Source organism: Manis javanica, chromosome 4 (genome assembly GCF_040802235.1).
Source record: "Manis javanica isolate MJ-LG chromosome 4, MJ_LKY, whole genome shotgun sequence".
NCBI classification, from domain to species: Eukaryota; Metazoa; Chordata; class Mammalia; order Pholidota; family Manidae; genus Manis; species Manis javanica.
Window position 1 is genome coordinate 78187198 of NC_133159.1, and position 15120 is coordinate 78202317.

At 41.1% G+C, this 15120-nt stretch overlaps 1 protein-coding gene across 1 annotated transcript in view; it reads left to right on the forward strand.

The window, feature by feature from the left end:
- Positions 1-14767, forward strand: part of RPAP2 (RNA polymerase II associated protein 2) — a 109181-nt gene extending 94414 nt beyond the window's left edge. The window contains exon 13 of the mRNA XM_073234274.1: positions 14616-14767. The gene's annotated coding sequence lies outside the window, so the exon portion shown is untranslated. The remainder of the gene's footprint in view (positions 1-14615) is intronic.
- The last annotated feature ends 353 nt before the right edge of the window (positions 14768-15120 follow it).

Sequence of the window (15120 nt, forward strand, 5' to 3'; positions counted from 1 at the left end):
TTTAAGTACTAGCTGGGCAAGAGAAGGGATGCAAAGACAACGCAGTCATTTGCCCTCAGAATCCTTGACCTGTCTGGGGGGAGGCTCATGTGTAGGGGGAATGGCCATCCCAGTTTGCCTGGGACAGTCCCTACTTCACATGCATTGTCTCAGCATCATTGTTAATCACAAGCACACCCTTTTACTTCCAGGAGTATTCTTTCTTGGACATTAAATTATTTGGTCACATTACCTAAAAGACACAAATTAAGCTATGGAGTCAGAGATGGGAGGGGACACTTGTGCGCCTGGAGGGATGAGTGGGGGGTTATGGAATGAAGACAGGGGGATGGGAAGCGGGGAGGGACGGCCCAGGCCTGGCAGCCTCCAGACAACAGGCTAAGCCCCCAGGATATGTTCTTTTTAAGACACAGAAGTCTGAAGTCAGAGAAAACTAAGAGAAGCAACAAATGTGATTGGAATATGGGTCAGCTAGGGTTTGGAGCAAGCTAAAAGGACTACAACTCTATTGTGACAGTAATTATTTTCAAGCAAATAAGAGGGAAAGTTGCTACACCACTCTACAAATTAAAAAGCTACAAAATCAATTTCCTGGAAGAAGATCTTTTTTTTCCCTTACATATTCATTCTTCTCTTAACAATTCCTATACCTTCTCTAGGAATTGATATACACTGAGCCAAGTGTCCGCTCACCCAAGCTAACTTTCATTGGTATTGTGAGATCCCTCTCAACACCAATACTGCCATTTGCTCAGCTCTACCTGTACAAGATGGTAGCAGCTGCTTCCTAGGACCTGGGAGTCTGGCCCAACCTGTGGCTCAGTCATGTGCTCTGCTGACCCAGAGCTGACACTGTCTCCCCTCCAGAACACACTGCCTCACCCCCATGTGGCATTCTGCATTGCTGAAGTAAAGTGTCAGCTTCAGTAAAGCATAACCCTCAGGTTTTCTTGTGAACTCCAGATTTCAAAGAATAAGAAGAAACGTTTTACGAAAACCCTGTTGCTCTTTCAGGGAAGAAGTCTTGAATTCTAGCTTTTACTATGAAAAGTAAACAGTGTGATTCAGTTTCACTTTCTATTTAAATATTTCAAGAACTACTTTTGCTGTTACACTCAGAGAATGGTGACTTATTTAAAAAATCTTGCCCTTTGAATAATTCTATTTCAGTGAGATTTCTCAAACTCTTAAAAACCCCACCAGGCTTAAGATACTTAGTGGAGTCTCTGTAAAGTATTATTTAACACTTTTTGCTTATAGTAATGTCTAAAACCAGGTGATCTTACTTATTAGGGAACAGGGTCAGTTCTCTAAAGGTTTACCTAGACCCAAGGAAAGCAATACCATTCTAAAGTTTGAAAATTGAACAGGCTCACATTTGAAGCCCTGGTAGAAAAAGAAGAGCAAGGATGTCTAGGAGCCCGCCTCTGCTGGTGTGAGGGTGAGGAGGGCAGCAGGGGTGACTTTCGACCTGGCATGTGCTCAGGGAGACCTGCGTAAGGTTGAGAAAGGCTCCTTGGGCCTCTGCTGTCCAGACCATCCTCACTGCAGCACAGCCTGGAGGCTGAGAGGTCCGAGGCAGGGGCTGCGTGGGGGCACCCTGTGTGACTGCTGATGAAGCAACCCTGATGAAATGGGTTCTTTCTCAAACAAAGTCATTTTCTTCAGGAATTCAGGTCCTTTCCCAAATTAAACTAGTGAAGTAAGAACTTCTGCAAAATTTCAGCCATCCAGCTCTCTGCTCTCTAAATTTTTTAGCCTTAGCTAAAATGTCCTTCCCTCAGCAAAAATACTTAGTTTTGGAAAACTGATTTACTGATGAAGGAACTAGGAGGTGGAATTGGACCAAAATATCTTTAGATGAAAGCAGGGGTGCCAAGCCCCTCCCTCTGAATGAGCCAGCCTCTTCTCTGGGGCTTCAGGAGAAAAGTCTGCTCCCAGGTGCTAGTTTTCAGTTTGCTTCCCAGCACCTCTGCAGTCATAACTAAAGCGAAGGAGAATATTGCCTGACTACAGAAGCCAGCCACCTTGCAACATCGTCAGGAAATTCTGCACTCCCTTAAGGCTTGCAAAACTCCCTAGGTCTTGCAGACCAAAGGCAAGATCTCAGTCACCTAGCTCTAGTTTGTGTAATTAAAGAAAGTGGAAGCTGGTTATTTTCTGGGTGACCCTTATGGTCTGGCTTGGGCTATGAAACATTCATTAAACCATGAGCATGGGCAGCAATATGGGAAAAGGCCGGGATTTGTGGCCAGACTGGCCCAATTGAAATCCTAACATTGGGGTGATTGGCAACTGAACCAGCTACTCAATCTTGGGCAGGTGGTTAACCTCTCACAACAAGAAATATCAATAAAATGAAGGGTTGCAGCAGTGAAAGCTTTTATTATTTAGATAAGCAGGAAAAGCTAGGCTTCTGGATGCCCATCTGACCCCTTGCCTGCTAGGGTCAGATAGCCCAGACAGTGTCCTTAAAGCACTATGATGTTATTCTTTTGAAGTTGACACACATATAGCTTAATATAACTTCATGTTGCAATTTGTAAGATGTTTGAGAGAAACAATTTACTAATATCTTCTGTAATACCTTTTATCCTCATTTTTTATATGGAAAAGCATAGCCTATAACCTGTTAATTTGCTGCCTCCCACATCCTTACTTTATTCTTATCCTCCTATTGTCCTATTAACATATTATCCATCTTTGGGGAAAAAATTAACACAAGGAATTTTAGCGCTACATTCTGTATGGCCCCCAGGAAAGAGTGCAACTTCAAGGTCAGGCGGAGCAGCTCTACCCTTTTTTCCATTCTGGGCATCCCAATAGATTTCCTTTGTACAGTGTTGCTACTAGAGAAAAGAGCTTGAAAATCACTGAGCTAGTCTAAATCCCTCACTTGAAAAAATGCACAAACTAAGACCCAGAGATATTTACCTGACATGAAGCCAGCCACTTTTAGCAGAGCAATTACTAGAAACCAGGTCTCCAACTCCTAGTCTATGGCAACAAAAAAGCCCAAAGAGCTTTGAAGAAACAGAGGGAGCTCAAAACGGGACTCTTTCAATCAAAACGCACCTGGGCCTAGGGCAGCCACCCTGTCTGGGTGAGCTAAACTGAGATTCCTCCACCCCCGCCAGGCTTCCGTCGCAGAACAAGGGTCACTGCCACGGGGAAAGCTAAACTCGTGGACGGGGTTCTGGTTTGAGTCAGAGTATAATTTGGTTTTAAGGCCCAGAAATTTCTTTGGTGCCTCCCAGGCTTGGTTGGTTAGAGGTTAAGACCATGGGGCAGCTGAGGAGCCCTTGGCTTTTGGGAAGAGTTTGGGGAATAACTCCGTCGCATTAGGAGTTTCTCGGGGAAAGCTTCTAGGACAGAGAAGGACTAGGTACTAATAGGGAGAGGAAGCTAAGGCCTAATGCACTTCTGTAAGGCTGCATCGGACAGAGCCAGCAAACACATCTATCACAACCTGGCTCTCTCTGCAAGTAAAGCCTTGAGGTCTTGCTGAGAAGTGACACACCCATCAACAAAGTCAGCTTGCTGTGTCAGTGAGAGGTGTGAAGGTATCTACAGGAGTGTTCTGGGCCACTTTGTGGGTGGGAAGAGGAAAGTTAGCATTAACATGAGGGTCTATGGAGGTTTCTGGGTTTATTTTTTAAGACTATCTGGAATTTACTAGCTGGATAAATTCAGCCACACTGAGTCTTCTTCTTTAGCTCCAGGCTCTGGGACAACTGCCAGACTCAGAAAGGGTGATAGGAAACAGGGCTGAGTTTTTAGGGTCTAGGCAGCATGCAGCTCATAAGTTCTCTCCTCTGGCTGTCCCCTCGTACACAGCCTGCAAATCCTAATGTCTGCCCAGGGCTTCTAAACCATGTTCCCTCATTCGTTCATTATTCATTCAAATATATATTGAGCACTTACCATGGGCCAGGCCTTCCATCCAGGATCATTCATTGAGCACCTTCCATGATGCCCTGTGCAGTTTCTCTATGAGGCATGTAGCACTGCACCCTGCTCACTCCTCACAGGAGTTTAAGGCCTCGCTTGGTATGCAAAGTGTTCAGTAAACCATGACCATGGGAGGCAAAATGGGAAAAGGTTGGGATTTGTGGCCAGACTAGCCCAATTGAACCCCTAATGTTGGGGCAATTGACAATAATTAGCTGCTTGATCTTGGGCAGGTGGTTAACTTCTCTGAGCCTCAGCTTCTCTATTTGAAAATGGAAAATAAAAAAATATATATATTCCTTACAGGGTTATTTATTGAAGGGGACATGGAGACCACCAATATTAGATTTAAAAAATTTTAATGTTTCAAAGTAATGCCTGTACATAATTATAAAATAAACACTTACATAGTGCTTGTTTGTGCCAGGAACTATGCTAAGTATTTTACATAAAGTGAGTTCACCTTAACAACCTTCTGAGATAAGTATAGTTATTACCCAATTTTCAACAGATGTAAATGAGGCACAGAGAGGTTGAGTGACAGGCCTAAGGTCACACAGCTAGTAACTGGCAGTAAATGGCTTCAAATCATGTTCATAGCACACAGTTCAACAATTTAAAAAAATTCTACAAGATTTAATATGCAAAGCAGCCACCTTCTGCATCCCTTCCCTGCCATTCCCACTCTAAGTTTAACTAACATGCCTATAGAAGATGAGGATTTAAGTTTCTTTCACCACCACTAGAAACCACCCCACACCATCCACACACCACATTTCCCCACTTCCATTGTTTCAGTATCAATTTTTAGTTAGATTATTAGTCAGTGTTTACATTATCATCTGTAACACTATTATAGGCAAGCCCTGCAGTATGCTATTAATCTCTTTTCTCCTTACACAACTAGTAACTAGAGATACAACTAGTAACTAGAGATAGTACTTGTCTTAGTTTGCTTAGTTTATATGCATCTTCCCCTAATCCATTACCAAACCTGTCTCACACAGATCTTGTAAAATGTGTCCCTGAACACTCTGTGTGGGTTTTTTTTTAATAGACATTTTTTTAGCATAGTTTTAGGTTCACAGCAAAATCCAAGTACAGAGTTTCCATATACCCCCCTGCATACCCAACCCCCAAAACACACACACAACCTCCCCCATCTGTCTTGCTTTTTATGCTAGTGTGTGTGTTTAACTTCACTTCCAATTGTTCATTGTTAGTATACAGGAAGAATTTTTATACATTGACCTTGAATCCTGTGAACTTCCAACCTACCTACTACTTCTAGTAGCTTTTCTGTAAAATCCTTAGGATGTTCTACATAATCATGTCATCTGCAAATAAGTATTATTTTACATCTTTGCCAATATGTACGTCTTGCCTTACTGCCCTAGCTAGAACCTTAGAAACAATATTAAGTGTAAGCGGTAAAAGGAGACATCCTTAGATCTTAGATGGAAAATATTCAGTCTTTCACTGTGAAGTATAATGTCAACTATAGTTTTTCCTGGAGACCCTTTATCAAGAAGTTGCCTGGTATTTGTATTTATACTGAGAGGTTTTTGTCTTTTTAAATCATAAAATGGGTGTTGCATTTTGTCAAAGGTTTTAATGCATCTAAAGAAATGACAGGCTTTTCTTCATTTCTGCTAATGTTGTAAATTACACTTGTTGATATTTAAATGTTAAATTAACCTTGCATTCTTGGGATAACCAACTGAATCATGATGTATTTTCCTTTTGGTATACAGCTGTATTCATTTTGCTAGTGATTTGTTAAGGATTTTGCCTTTGCTAATTGAAGGATATTGGTTTGTAATTTTTTCTTGCAATGTCTTTGTCTGGTTTTGAAATCAAAGTAATACTGGCCTCATAAAATGAGTTGGAAAGTAAATTCTATTTTCTGAAAGTTCTGCATGGCTGAAGGATTGGTATTATTTCTTCCTTAAGTTTGACAGAATTCACCAAGTGATACCATCTGGGCCTGGGAATTTTCTTTGTGGGAAAATTTCTTAATATGAATTTAATTACTTTCTTTGGTATATGAATATTCAGGAATATTCTTGAGTCAGTGTTGGATAATTTTATCTTCCAAGGAATTTTTTCATTTCATTGAATATTTCAACTGTATTTGCATATAGTTATTCATAATTCTTTTGTTATTCCCTTAATGTACATTTTTAATGTTTTCGCTTTTCCCAAATACTGATAATTTATGCCTTTTTTCTTGATCATTCTATTTCGATATTATGTTTTATTGATTAAAAAAACAAATTTTTGGTTTCATTGATTTCTCTCTAGTTTTCTGTTTTCTGATTCTTGGTTCTCTGTTTCTGATCTTTTATTATTATCATCTTCCTACTTTGTGTTCAGATTGTTCCTCTTCTCCTAGCTTCTTAAGGTGGAAGCCTAGATTATTGACTTGAGATTTTCTTTTCTAAAATAAGCTAAGTTTTCTTCTATGCACTGCATTAGCAGTATCTCATGAATTTTGAAAAGTTTCATCTTCATTCAAAACATTTAAAAATTTCCTTTGTGATTTCTAACCTGACCTTTATATTATTCAGAGGTATGTTGTTTTTCCCAAATACCTGTTAATAATTTTAAACTTAATTCCATTCTTATTATAAAGCACACTCTACATGATTTCAATTGTTTTAAGTTTATCGCGACTTGTTTTATGGCTTATAGTTGGCATACTTTGGTGAATGTTTCATATGCACTTGAAAGGAATGTGTATTCTGCTGTTGGACAGAGTGCTCTGTAATGTCATAGGTCAAGTTGGCTAGTAGTGTGGTTCTTATTATCAGTATCCCTACTGATTTGCCAGTTTGTTCTATCAGTTACTGAATGTTGAAACCTCTAACAGTGATCATGGATTTGTTAACCTCTATATCTGTTTTTATTTTTGCATAAATTTTGAAACTCTGCTATTGGATATACATGCATTTAGAATGACATCCTCCTGATGAATCATGCTCTCAATTATTATGAAATGACCCTTTTTTTTAATATTAACGTCAAATATTTATTTCACTTTTCAAAGTGTTTTCTTTCTTTTTTTTTTTTTAATTTTATTTTGGTATCATTAATCTACAATTACATGAAGGACATTATGTTTACTAGGCTCCCCCTTCACCAAGTCCCCCCCACATCCCCATTCACAGTCACTGATGAAATGACCCTTTTTATTCCATGTGGTATTTCTTGTTTGAACTTATACTTTGATATTAACATAGCCATTCTAGATTTCCTATGATTGGTATTTGCATGGTGTAACTTTTCCATCCTTTTACTTTTAATCTACCTGTGTATCTATATTTAAAGTGATTTCCTCTAAAAATTGCACAGTTGGGTCTTGCTTTTTATCCAGTTAATCTTACAATCTCTGCCTTAATATTGAGATGCTTAGATGCTTTATATTCAAAATCATTATTAATATGGTTGCGCTTAAGTCTACAATCTTTGTATTCGTTTTTTATTTGGTACTATCTATTCCTTGTTGTTTTTTTTCCTTTTCTCCTTCCTTCTTTTGTATTATTTTTAGTACTCCATTTTATCTCCAATATTGGTTTATTAGCTATACCTCTTTGTTGTTGTTTTTTGGTTGCTCTAGGGTTCAAAACATGCATATTGACTGACCACACTACACCTTCAAATATTGTTATACCACTCAAGGTATAATGTGAAAACGTCATAACAAAAGTGTACTATCATTTCACTTTTCCCATCCTTTGTGCTATTATTGTCATACATTTCACTTCTATATATGGTCTGAATCCCACCAATCATATACTTTTTGCTTTAAATAGTAGATTATATTTTAAATATATTCTTAAATGAGGGGAAAGAAAGTCTTATATTTACCCATATATACACTGTTGCAGGCACTCTTTGTTCCTTTGTTTAGATCCATATTTCCATCTGGTATTTTCTTGCTGCCTGAATAACTTCTTTTAACGTTTCTCATGGTGCAAGTATATTGACAACAAATTCCTTCAACTTGTTTGTTTGTAAAAGTCTTTTTTTTTCTTTTTTGCCTTCAGTTTAGAAGGATATTTTCACTTATTTCCAAGTTATATTTTTTTTCTTTGGAACTTCAAAAATGCTGTTCCATTGTCTCCTGGCTTGCATAGCTTTAGACAAGAAGTCTGCAGTAATTCCTATCTTTGCTTTTCTGTACACGCTTTTTTTTCCTTTAGCTGTTTTTAAGATTTTCCTCTTTATCATTGGTTTTCTTCAACTTGATTATAATGTGGTTTGGTGTAAGTGTTTGGTGTATGTAGGCTTATCCTACTTAGGGTTCACTGAGCTTAGTCTTTGTCTTAACCTTTTCATCAAATTTAGAAATATTTTCACCATTGTTTTTAGTACTGTTTCTTAGTACACAGAAAAAACATAAGAGTTCTGGGGCTTTTTTTCTGCATAGCTCCCTCATCTGGAATTCTTCTTCACAACTTTCAGCTGCCTCAGCCTCGGTGAACTCCAATCTCTCTCTCCTTAATCCAGTGGGGCTACTATGCTGTACTTGGGATCCCCGTTCCTGCTCCATAATCCAGAATATGCCCCTAGGTGGAACCTTAGTGATTACAGAGCTCACCTCATTTGTTTCTCTTCTCTCAGGAATTATAATCCTATGCTACCTGTAGTCCAGTATCAGAACACAGGTGTTCAAAGCATCTTGTACAGTTTCTAGTTTATAACTTTTAACTAAGGTATCTATAATCAGCTCAATGAGAACTGGCTTGAGCCGTAAGTCAGGTTCCACATCCAGTTTTCTTTACTTACCTTCAGCAGGATCTTTTGATAGAATAATCATGCCAAAAACTTGTTCTGCTCTTTCCAAAGCCAGTATTCCTCATTAACTTAGTTTAAACTAGTTATTCAAGCACTTTACAGTAACATGACTTGTATGTGATTTTTCTCCAAGAAGTACAATTCTGAATAATATCTTTGTATTCTTGGTCTCTTCTCTACACTTACTGACAAATGTAATCCATTTCCTACACTTACTCTGGGAAATATCACTTGATTTACCAGACAGTTTTGAAAACTGTGTCAAAACTTATGGCACTATAAGACAAAGTGTCACAAGAAAAAATACCATTGATGACTTACAACTCAATAAAGTCCAATTTTCAAACATTCAGCACTGTTTCCTATTTGAACTTCTTTTTCAGCTACTATGGTAAATCAACACTCATAGATTATTATGTCCTCACTCAGATTCATGATGTATATTCATACCTAACCCTATTCAATATTTACAATTACAGAATTATTCTGTGTCACACTATTGATAATATTATCCTCATCATTAATTTTACTCTTCAAGTAAATACTTTGAGTCATGAGAGATTTATACAACACATTAAATAACAGGGTAACAATAAAACTGAGGGGTGTTTATAATTGTCACAATGTGAAACACATTATACAAAATAATCTACAACTGTTAAACTGAAATGATCTATGATGAACTGACTAATACAGTCCTTGCAATGAAGTCGTAAAACAATTATTAAGATGGTGATAAAATTTCTATCAAAATCTTAATCTTATTTTAAGTTAATTACGCTTTCATGAACAAGATCATTTCAGCAGATTTTCCTCTTAAACCATCAAACTACTTGCAACCTCCTTGACAGACCACCAGAGTTTCATGGACCACCTTTGACAAATCCTGTTTCAAGGATAGGCATTTGTATCTCTAATCAGTGGGAGTAATTACTGACTTCCAGTGTTTCATACATAGAAGACATTTAGTACCCATATAATAAATTATTAAGCAATTTTTTTTTGGTTTTGTACATGTTCAGCACTACTCTAAACACTGAGGATATAGCAGTGAACAAGACAGATATTTTTTTCTATTCTGGAGGCACTTCCTCTAGTGGAAAGAAGCAGACAATAAAACATATGTTTTCTTTGTCCAGAAGATGTTAATGAGATAAAGGAAATACTGTAATGAGATAAAGTGTGACTTGAGGAGGGCAGGAGCTACCTTAGATGGGATATTCAGGATCTCCTGGAGGAGGTTATTGAACAGAATGCTGAGTGATGAGAAAGAGGTAGGCCCTGAGGAACTCAGACCCTTCTGGGTGGAAGACCCAGCAAGCACAGAGGCCTTGAGGCTGTGATAATGGTTTGGCCTTTTTGGGGAACACAGAGAAGGCTGAGGTGTCTGAAGCAGAATAAGCAAGAGGAATGACAGGATGAGAAGAGACTGAGAAGGCACCCAAGTGCCAGAGTAGCAGAGTCTCGTGGGTGGTGGTGAAGGAGTTTGGGAAGCTACTGGAAGACTGTAAGCAGAGGAGTGACAAGAGCTAATTTACCATTATAAAAGGTCCCTGGATGCTCCACGGATTATAGAAGAATTGGAGAGTGGCAGAGTATGAGGAAGGAGACCAGTTACAAACATATTTAATAATCCAAGCAAAAAGTGACTAGGGTGGAAGCAGTATGGATGGAGAGCAGAGAATGGATTTGGGAAGTATTTTTCATATAGAATGGGTAAGACTTGCCAATGCATGGAATGAATTAATGAATGAGATAATTAATGATTAGTCATTAAAATAGGGAGATCTGCAATGAGAAAGGTCAGCATATGCTATAAAGTTAAGGAAGGCTTTCTGGATGAGGCTGAATGAGAGCTGGGCTTGAGAGATGAGCTAGCTATGGCTAAGAACTGAAAGAGTAGGGATCCAACTGCAAAAAAATCAATGAGGTAGGAATGAGCTTTCATACATTTGGAGGCTCAAAACGAACTACCTGCTAGTTTGGTATAGGTCCTGGCTGTTGAGGAACAAGCAGGATAGTGGGATAGAGTGGAATGGGGAGGGGCTGCATCATGGAAGATCTGGAAAGCACAGAAAGGTGAACTCTGTGCCCACCTCTATGCAATCTGCAGGACAGCTATACCCTGGGCTTCCTGACAGCCAGACTGGCAATGAGTCCTTTTCCAAGCTCCACGCCTGGACCCAAGCACACACCTTATTACCTCTCAGGAGAGGCCCAGAGCACTCACTGATCTGCCTAACATCAAGATGACCTGTGAGTCAGTGGGCTGGGAGCTAGAATAAGTTCCTGCTATATTACTGTCCCTGGCAGATATGGCAACACCTAACAGTCTATAAATGCCTCAGATAATACATAAATTATCCCATAAACTTTGAGCTAGAGTCATCAGTCTGTCTCTGCCAAAGGTGGTGGGTTTTTGCCAGCACCAGATGGGAAGCACCACCTGGGAGACCACCCACCCCTAGAGCTCTGCCTCCTCCTCCTCCTCTCAGCAGTTTGGCAGCCCAGCCTTTCCTGTCTCCACCAAGGAAGGGTGTGCCCCACAACTCCGTAATAAGAACCCTGTTACACCTAGAGAGGAGGCATGGATTTTAAAATGCCAGCCTCCCTACCCCACCACTTTGAGGCAGTCAGGCTGATTCCCAGGCCCTGTTCCCTCTGTGACCATACCACGTACTTTCCTGCCATGTGGTTCCAGTGCCACTGTGAGCTCCCTGTGGGCAAAGACACTGCCTGTCTCAGATGTGTTTCTCCCCGGAAGATGACACAGTGAGTGTTTAGAACACATTTGCTGAACAAATAAATACGTGATTGACTATGATGTGGATTTAGGGGATGGGACACAAAAGCAACTCAATGCCTAAAAATCCCCTCTGGAGATCTGCCCACTCCCTCATGGAAACAACTGCTGCCTTTTTTACTCAGTTTTATATAATGTGTGACACAAAGTGCTAGGCACAGTTCCCATATTATTCTATTTAATATTCATACACAAAGAATTCCACCCTTTAAGGAGAGCTTTCTTACCCACATTTTACTGCTGAGGAAACTGAAAGCCAGACTGTTACAGTCATACAGAGGCAAGAGGCAGAGCCGGGCCTCCCACTCGGAGCCGACCACCCGGAAGTTCTCATCCTTTCAGACGACAGTCCTGGAGAGATTCCGCAGGCAAAGGCACTGGAGTCTCCCACCTGCCACTCTAGAGGGCAATTTAGCCGCCTTCAGCTCGCCCTCCCAACTTAGCAGGAAGCCGTTTATCAGATTAACAACCCACCTGCTCCTACAGCCGAGAGCAGGGCTCCGAGGAAACAGAGCTGGGCTTGGCTGGCCTTCTATGGGAACCACGGACACACGGACACCTCGGGCACTGAAGTAGGGAAGCCACCTTGTGCTTCTCCTCTCCCCAGGGGAAGAACTCAAATGTGTCCTTTGACCTCGGTGTCTGCATGGAGTAATGGGAAGAACACAGGATTTGGAGCAAGACAGACGTGGGTTTGAGTCCTGAGGTGCTTTGTGACCTTGGACAAGCCACTTAGCCCCTCCATGTCTCAGTTTCTTTAGCTGAAGAATAGTGTAACACCATTTCCCTTGTCAGATCGGCTTGGGCATTAAATGAGATGGCATCTTTAAGGAACTCACTCTGCAGCTGTCACCCAGCAGTGCTCTCATGCAAGAGCGCTCCTTTTCTCTCTCAGCTGGACGGGGCAGTGGGTATCAATCCCACTGAGCAAATAAACAAACTTAGGTGCCAGGAGACTAAGTGGCCCACAGCTAATAGAGGCCATCTCCTAACTTACAAAAACAAGGCTTTTTCCACTGTTGTTTTTTGTTTTGGTTTGGTTTTTTTTGCTGGCTCCTCAAAACAAAAACAGGCCATTCTCCCCAAAACTGGTGGTTTTGCCTTCAGTATGTAGCTATCAGGGTCCTCCTCCTCTTCTCCTGGCTCCCTGTCCCCAAATTCTTATCTTACCAGTCTCTTTGCACACAAATCAGACTGATCATCATAAAGTAATAGAAAGGGTCACAGGCAGAAAGGAGGTAAATACAATTCTCTCCAAGCAAGACAAGCCTTCTCTATTGATGCAGAGTCATGACTCACTTGAGGCCATTTATGAGGGCCAGATGCTGAGCACGTCTAAATTGCTCCAAATTGCTTCTACAGTGTGTGTTGGTGGTGGGGAGGGGAACAACCAACATCTATATATATTTACACATTTACCAGGAAATGTCTTTATACTGTTTTCCAATCAGGATTTACCACAAGCTAGGAGATCCACACCTAATGAATAAGCTGAACCCAGCCCACTGTCAACAGAGAAAAGTCCACCTCAAACATAAAAGATTTTAAATCAAAATGAATGTTAGAAGAGCATGATTCTTGGCATTGTTGGACAACCAGGGTTATCTCGAGCAGCTGACAGGGGAGTGAGGGTTGTTTTTGTGCTCAGACTTCATCCTGGAAGCCTTAGGAGCTAGGCAAGGGAGGTTTCCAAGGAAGGAAAGTAGCTCTTTTTAGCCTGCAGCTTCTCCACATTTAGGTCTTTGGAAATTCCTGGTGTGGCTTTTGACCACCCAGAGCCCATCCCTGGATGGGCCCATGGCCAGCAGCTCTGCACCAGGCCAGATTTCTCCAGAGCCACAGCTTGGGTCTTCCACAACACAACCTGATTCCCAGAGTCAGTGTGGACCCCCTGCCCAGATGTTGCATCTTGTAGACTTAGGTCCCTGTCAAAACGTAAGCCTTACCACTTGTTCTCTCTTGCATTTCCAACTTTATCCTATTCTAGTCTCTTCTCCTGACACCAAGTACTCCCCTGTCCTACATGGTTTTCCTCTGTGCCCACTTAGACTCTTTACTCCATGACAAACCAATCCCCCTCATCCTTAGCCTCCTCACAGGTTCTCCTCTCTTCCCCAACCTCCCTGAGACCTCGCATCCCCTGATCACAGGCATCTCCTGAAGCCATCCTCAGCGACGACTTTCTGTTCTCTCGTCCCTGTGTATCTACCTGGGTCCTGCATGCTTCATGACCATTACTCTCCTCCAGTGTGACTCCCTTGGGACTCACACCATCTGACTACAACGGCTTCCCTGTATTCATTCCCCCATCTCCCTACCACTGCCATCCTCCTGGTACAGTGCCATGTGCAGGGGAGAACCCCCACAGCATGCCTTACCTCCGTGACATCATGCGACCCTCATCTCCCTTCCACCTCCATTACCCACCACTACAGGTAAACTGTTCAAACTTCCCACTGCCAAATATGCCAGCCTCCAGCACAGCCTTCCAGCCCTCTAGCTGTGCATTTGTTCTTCAGTCTCTCTGAGATCACTAAGCCCTTGTTCTCTCCTCCTTCTCCAGGTCCATCATCCCCCCAATAGTCTTCTCTCCTTTCCAACTAAGCTTATGCTGTTCTCATCTACTCCCTCCATGCCTGGCACCCTTATTCTTCTGCTGTCCCCACCCTCTGCACCATATGCCACTCACCTCTTCCCACTCCTTTGTGTGCTGGCAGCTGAGAGCTAAAGAAAATCACACATCCCCTACTCCCCACAAATGTACCTGAACCAGAGACTGCTGGTTGCCAATCCAGGATGTGTTATCACCATCTTAGAATATTCATTTGTAATAAAAATCTTTATAATCTTTAGAATTTTTATCTTGAATAAAAATATTTTGATCTTGACTAAAATATTTGATCTTGAAAAAAAATAAAAGTAAAAAAGCATTCCCTGGAACAGATATAACTCAGTTCTGGTCAATGAGTAGAATTATCATGTGGCAGCTTCTGGAAAATTTTTTAAAGCTATACCTGGGATATGACCTTTGTCTCTTCCCCTTCTTGCTTCCTCCTGCTAGGAACATGGATGTGATGTCCAGAGTTCATCTTAGATCACAAGGATGAGGACCACATCTGAAGAGGAGCAGCATATAAACCTAGAAGCAATCTGGGTTCCTGAGAGGTCATGGAGTCTGAACTGCCTACAAAAGATGTCCTTTATGTAAGAGAGCAGTAAATGTTACTCTTTCTAATCAACTGTTTTTCAGTTCTCTGTTAATCATACTGCTCACAGGGGAACCGACTCCTACTAGCACACTGCCCTAAACACACAATCAGGTCTTCTTCTTGTCCTTGTCCTTCATCTGCTTCCTTTCCTGACACCCTCAGGCTCCAGGCCAACCAGTCCTATGCCCTACAGAACCCAACACATTCGACTCCCAACCCCTTCTGTAAGCTCATAAAGTGACCTTACATTCTTTGGTAAAGTGGCTGGATATAAGATTAAAAAAAAAATTCCTGGACCTCTTAGGTCAGCAAAACAAAATAGAAAATCCACCATCAACAGCAGTATATGTGAAAAGT